This window comes from Suncus etruscus, chromosome 7 (assembly GCF_024139225.1).
Source record: "Suncus etruscus isolate mSunEtr1 chromosome 7, mSunEtr1.pri.cur, whole genome shotgun sequence".
In the NCBI taxonomy this organism is placed as follows: Eukaryota; Metazoa; Chordata; class Mammalia; order Eulipotyphla; family Soricidae; genus Suncus; species Suncus etruscus.
Genome location: NC_064854.1, coordinates 41,862,472 through 41,869,595, shown reverse-complemented (window position 1 = coordinate 41,869,595; position 7,124 = coordinate 41,862,472). Strand labels below are relative to the sequence as shown.

Genomic DNA, 7,124 nt, shown 5'->3' with positions numbered 1-7,124 from the left:
AAGATGCCCATGAGTGACAAAAAGTCAACATCAAAGACCTTGAGCAGGTGCCAGAGAGATGATTCCAAAGGATGAAAAGATGCTTAGTAGGTACAAACCTTTGTTCAATCTCAAAACTGACCCTTGAGCACTGAGGCTGTGAGGTCCTTAAACATTACTAGTATAATTCAGCAACTGCCCCCAAAATACCCTGAATAAAAACCTCGCATGATACTTATTTGCAGCAAATATGTTAGCAATATTCTCTCGCCCTGTAAGACATAGAAATTTAAATGGAAAACTAAGTAAAAATAATAACAATCATTGGTAGTAGTAGAGAGCACCAATCATCATCATAATTAGTAATAATAGTCACTAATACTAATAAGAAGGCGGCTTTGTTTTTCTCACATAAACCAGAGTCAACAAAATGAGTAATCCATTTCAACACATGGATACAGTCTATAAATGTACAAGAGTTTTTACGGAAGTGGGTGTTAAACACTGGAATGATATTTAGCGGTAAATCATTCATTATAGATACAAAGTCTCCCAGGCTCATCTTGGGAAATTCCAAATCTGGAATCAGTCGGATCGTATAATAAAGCCCACAGTAATAACTGACATTTGTTAAGTGGATGCTTTATTTGAACACTGAGCAAAAGTATAACAAAATCTACCTCATCAGTGCTTCTCATTTTTTTTCTGACCATGGTACCTTCAACTTTGTTTCTTTACTGTGGCTTTTCTGTTTGGTTGGTTGGTTTTTGGTTTTTAGGTCACACCCAGCAGTGCTCAGGTGTCACTCCTGGCCCTGTGCTCAGAAATTGCTCCTGGAAGGCACAGGGACCATATGGGATGCTAGGATTTGAACCATCCTCTATCCTGGATTGGCTGCATGCAAGGCAAATGCTCGGGCACCCCTATCATATCCATTAGTTAGTACCCTAGTTTCATGATCCCACCCTCATATATCTCTCACTTTCTCTCTCTCTCGCTTTCTCTATTTCTCTCTCTCTCTTTCTCTCTCTCTAATGATTTCCATCTATGCAATCCTGGGTGTACTCCAGGGCCCATCATGGAGACCTATAGTACCCAAGCTGTGAAACACGAACCTAAAGGAGGTAGATATGAGGTAGGTATGTGGGTGTTATAACCTCATTTTATAACTAATAAAAGGTCAAATAGGGCTACAGTGATAGTACATTGGGTAGGATGTGCTACAGTGGTAGTACATTGGGTAGGGTGTTTGCATTGCATTTGACTGACCCAGGTCTAATCCCCAAAACTCCATAGTCCCCTGAGCCCTGCCAGGAGTAATCCCTGAGCACAGAGTCAGGAGTAAGCCTTAAACATAAAGTGTGGCTCACAAAAAGAAAAGGAAGGAAGGAAGGAAGGAAGGAAGGAAGGAAGGAAGGAAGGAAGGAAGGAAGGAAGGAAGGAAGGAAGGAAGGAAGGAAGGAAGGAAGGAAGGAAGGAAGGAAGGAAGGAAGGAAGGAAGGAAGGAAGGAAGGAAGGAAGGAAGGAAGGAAGGAAGGAGAAATAGGAAGGAAGGAAGGAGAAATAGGAAGGAAGGAAGGAAGGAAGGAAGGAAGGAAGGAAGGAAGGAAGGAAGAAAGAAAGAAAGAAAGAAAGAAAGAAAGAAAGAAAGAAAGAAAGAAAGAAAGAAAGAAAGAAAGAAAGAAAGAAAGAAAGAAAGAAAGAAAGAAAGAAAGAAAGAAAGAAAGAAAGAAAGAAAGAAAGAAAGAAAGAAAGAAAGAAAGAAAGAGAGAAAGAGGAGGAACAAACAAGTAACCATGTCACACCTCTTACTAGAGGGCCTTAAAGAATTCAACCCAGCCTGGTCACTAAACACATTTTGTTTGACCCTCCACAGGATGTTCCACATCTCAAAGCTCAATTCCTGTTCAGTAAGATAGGCCTGCCTCCCTCCCTACCTAACAGTAACAGAAAGAACAAAAGCTGACTCAGAGACCATCCAGAGGCAGGTAACCAGTGCATCTACAGACCAGTGTTCTGTACTTGATGAATGTTTACTGGCATAACAATGCCTCCAAAAGTACTTGGAAAGCCACACAGTATTACAAAGGACATGTGCTTCCAAAACCGCCGACGTCTGTGGCCACTACTAAAAACAGCCAGTTCTTCGGCAGTGACTCCCCATCGGCTTATAGATTCTTTTCTCAGATTTCCAACCTTAGCATTAAATACCCCCTCTGGTCTACACACAACATTGGGGAGCCATCATAGTACTAGCTGGTCCATTGTTGGCAGATGTTCATCAAGATTTATGACAAAAGGTCTTGTCTATATTCCTTGCCCCTTCCAAATCTTCCTGTCATCTCCACAGCCCTGTAGAGTAATAACAGTCTCTTTGGGTTGTCAGTAATGATATCCCAATATTTCTCCTATGTGAAGATGTTTTTCAGAGACATAAAAACAAGAACACATTTCCCCTCAGACTGAAGCTGAGGTAGCAATTGCCAATGTCAAGGAAACCTTTTCCCAGCCCAACCCAAATACTGTTCCTTGTATGAGTTTCATGTATGGTATCATGAGCTGCTAAATCAGCTCCCCCTTTTCACATCCACATGACCCACAAATCCAGGAAATAAAGTCGCCTTGGAAAGCTGCTCATCCCCACCCTGGCTCTCCACAGCCTGTTAGCTGGCCCCACTAACCTCCATCAGATCAGAAGAACTGAAAGAATTGGAAGAACAATACAATTGATTGAGATAAACATTTAAAAAAACAAACCTTTCACAAACACTTTATAATGTGCCCATCAAAGCACACAAGATGCTCCATTTTCAGCATCCAAGTTAAACTCTGCACTAACAGTCCCACTTGAAAACTAGCTCCTTGCTTTCCTGTCCTGGAAACAGACTGTCTGGAAACAAAGAAGGGGTGAAAGGGATTGAGGAAATATTTGCCTCTATACCTGTGATCCCTAGCAATCCCCTAGAGAGGACATGAGAAAGCATGACACCTAAGTACTGCATTGGGACAGACCCACTAAGAGGGATGACACAGGAAACACAGTACAAAGCTCTACTGCAAAGTTCAGTTCTTCCCCATCTGCTCAGCTCACTGTGTCTATTTCGCCTGTGGCAGGGGTTGAAGGCTGAGCAGTTTCTGCCATTCATCATGCAAGGGCCAAATGGGTCACCCCACCTTGAGAAGTAGAGATAGGGAGGTTATTTCTCCTCCTCATCCCACTATTTTGGAGTGAGCACAGCTGGTACAATCCCAACCCCAAAAGCAGAAATACTCCCTGCCACACATACACACACTCTGCTCTCAAGCACTTTGCTTTATAATCAATAATTTCCCATCTTTGAAACTGAGTTAGGCTCTGAGACTAGAAGGAAGACAACATTGCATAACTTCCTTGGAATCTTATAAAATTATAATGTTAAATTAAGATTATAGATGTGGCAAAATGGTAGGTTTAATAGAGTTGACTGTGAAGTCGGAAAGGTAAACTGAGACTAGATTATGTAGAATTTTGTGTCAAGCCAAAGCGTTGACATTTACAACCTCTAGATTTGTGGGTTGCAAAAGATGATGCAGGTAGAGGCATAGGAAGAAAATATTTAAAATTCCATGTACACATTTTATATTATTAAATATAAAATAAACTATTAATATTAACTATGAGCTATGACCCAGAAATTTCACTTTTGGGTATCTATCCCCAGGACAGGAAAACATTCATTCAAAAGGACATAGGTACACCATTATTCATCACAACACTCAGTATAATAGCTAAGAGTTAGGATCAACCTAGATGTCCAACCGCAGATGAGTGGATCATGAAGATGTGGTACATATAAATAATAAAATACTATATAGGTGTAAGAAATGATGTAATCATGCAATTCACTGCAGCATGGATGATAGTAGAAGAGAGTAAGTTCCATTATGTAAGCCAGAAGAAGGATAAATACAGTGCTCACTTCGGCAGCACATATACTAAAATTGGAACAATACAGAGAAGATTAGCATGGCCCCTGTGCAAGGATGACATGCAAATTTGTGAAGCATTCCATATTTTTTAAAAAAGAAAGGGTAAATACAGGATGGTATTGTTTATATGTGGTATTTAGAATAACTGCGTAAAGGAATGCAGTTTAAATGACAGTTGACTAGAATAGTCTTGACCTCAGAGTAAAGTGAGGAAAAAAACATATGAAATGACAGAGGACAGAGGCCAACGAGACTCAGGTGCATTGATGGTTTTAAGAAAGGATAAAACTTAATAATATTCCGGGGCCGGGAAGGTGGCACTAGAGGTAAGGTGTCTGCCTTACAAGCGCTAGCATAGGACAGACCGCGGTTCGATCCTCCGGCCTCCCATATGATCCCCCCAAGCCAGGGGCGATTTCTGAGCGCATAGCCAGGAGTAACCCCTGAGCGTCAAATGGGTGTGGCCCAAAAACCAAAAAAAAAAAAATTAATAATATTCCAAGCCACAGAGTCAACAGCAATGAAAACATGAGACCCAAACTTTAACTGCCAAACTCAAAAAGGTGCCTGTTACACTGGCAAGATAGGATGGGTAATGGTTGTATGAGACAGACTCTGAGAATATTTGTGGTGGGAGGTTAACACTGTAGTAAAAAAAAATATTGTATGTCTCAAACCTAACTATGAATAACTTTGTAAACCACAAAGCTTTAAATTAAAAATAATTTAATATTAACTATGAGCAATGACCTTTACTTCTTAATTTTTCCATCCAACCATCACATATGATCCATAGGTTGTGGGGCAAGAATATGTAGCTGTCAGCAATATCTGTGAGCTTAGTTCAGTGGAATTAGAGTGGATCTAGTTTTTCTTCTTTTGCAAGAGTGGGACTGGAGGGTACTGGGAGATAAACCAAGCAGGGTTCAAATGGCCTATGAGCCCTTCCCAGCAATACTCAGCAAACTAGGATGGCAGTTCAATGGTCAGGCCTGCAATTTGGTGTTGCACAGGCCCAGTTCATCAAGGGCCACCAGAGCTACACCCAGCAGTGCTCTTAGTACAGATTGCGTTTCTTTTTTTTTTCTTTGTGGTTTCTTTTTTTTTTTTTTTTTTTTTTTTTTTTTTGTAGTTTTTGGGTCACACCTGGCAGTGCTCAGGGGTTACTCCTGGCTCCATGCTCAGAAATTGCTCCTGGCAGGCACGGGGGACCATATGGGACGCTGGGATTCGAATCGATGACCTTCTGCATGAAAGGCAAACACCTTACCTCCATGCTATCTCTCCAGCCCCCAGATTGCGTTTCTATACCAACTAACTGCTCCCAAAGAGCCTTAAGTTCTTATTTGAAAATAGAAGGTGGAATGAGGTCATCGTTCAAGACAAAATAAACTTCAAGGAAAAAGCAAACTTAACAAGTTCTCAGACTACCACATTACAAAGGTAAAACAATGACAACACAAGCAGATTTCATGTCAGCCAAAATGATTTTAAGAACATCAAGACCTTTTCAGATACAGTTTAACATACCATGTCAGCAATGCAGAACTTAACCCAAAATGAATCCTGAGATATTAGCTAATGACAATGAAACTAGTACAATTAATGTGAATTTTAAGATGCTGATTACATTATTTTTATCATGTCATTCCTGAATTATTATGCATACTTTATAATGAGCATAATGTACTGGTACCATGCAGCATATACAAAGTTAGAGATAAATAGATATACATCTGTTGGAAATGCAGAGTCAACACTTTTCACTGCCAGCCACAGGCCACAAAACCATCTTGGAAGGCACTACTCTAAACCATGCAAACCAGAGCACACCAGATCCCAGCCAACCCCAAGAATTTCTTCGACTTGCACAATCAACAACAGGAAGAAAATCTTAAAAAAGGGAAGCTGTCTACTGCTCTCTTCACCACTTTATCAAAAGCCACCCCCAAAATATCAAACCTACTGTTTTTTTCATGAGAGGAAACAAATCCAACTAAAATTGAGCTCTTCTGTAGCCAGGGATGTGACTAAGAGGTCACATGCCTCACTCATGTGAGGTCCTGAGTTTGATCTCTGGCATCACACACACACACACACACACACACACACACACACACACACAACTTAGGAAAACAACTCAAATGGGTGGGGCACATGTTATGCATACCTGAGACTCCTCAAGTTCAAAGCTCAATTTCTGATATAAAGTCCTCAAGAATCTGCTCATGAGGCCCTGATGACTCCCAACACCAGCCTGTACCAAACCACCAAACCTGTATCAAGGCAGGTATATTACTAGGAAATGGCCCACAGATTTCCAAACACCACTAAGCAGTTCCCCACACCCAACCAAAGAAGGTCAATTTTGCAGATCAGAGATTTGGGGCAATTCAAGTCAATTCCATACACCCAAAATAAAGGAGGTGTACTATTTCCTTTCACTTTATCTTATATGTGTATGAAGAATACCAATTTTTCATTTATGGTAACGTTTGTCTTTAACTATCTAATGTTCTAAGTTAGACATTAAAAGTCTAACATAGGGGGCTGGAGCGATAGCACAGTGGTAAGGCATTTGCCTTGCACACAGCCAATCCAGGACGGACGGTGGATCAAACCCCAGCACCCCATATGGTCCTCATGCCTCCAGGAGAGATTTCTGAGTTCAGAGCCAGGAGTAACCCCTGAGTGCCACCGGGTATGGCCCAAAAAAAAAAAAAAAAAACAAAAAAGAAAAGTCTAACATAGGAGCCAGAGCAAGTTAGACATAGAACAGTTGGTAAGATGTTTGCTCTGCATGCCGTTGACCCAGATTCAATCCCTGACATCTCATATGGTCCCCAGAGCCCCAGGAGTGATTTCTGAGCACAGAGCCAAGAGTAATCTCTGAGCACTGCCAGATGTAACCCAAAAATCCACACACACACACACACACACACACACACACACACACACACACAAAGGTTAAACATAGGAGTGAACATTAAAAAAATGTTTAAGTGGTGGCAGGCTACAAAATTAACACACAAAAAAAAATGTTTAAGCTCAGGGCTGACTCCTGGCTCTACACTCAGGTATCACTCCTGGAAAGCTCAGAGGACTATATGGAGTGCTTGTCTTGAGCCTCAGTTGGCTGCATTTAAGGTAGGTGCCTTCCCTGCTATATAATCTCT

General features: G+C 41.1%; 1 non-coding gene across 1 annotated transcript; it reads left to right on the top strand.

The window, feature by feature from the left end:
• Positions 1-3,930: 3,930 nt before the first annotated feature.
• Positions 3,931-4,037, top strand: LOC126015017 (U6 spliceosomal RNA). Its single transcript, XR_007497926.1, has one exon. It is a non-coding gene; the product is annotated as a U6 spliceosomal RNA (small nuclear RNA).
• Positions 4,038-7,124: the final 3,087 nt, after the last annotated feature.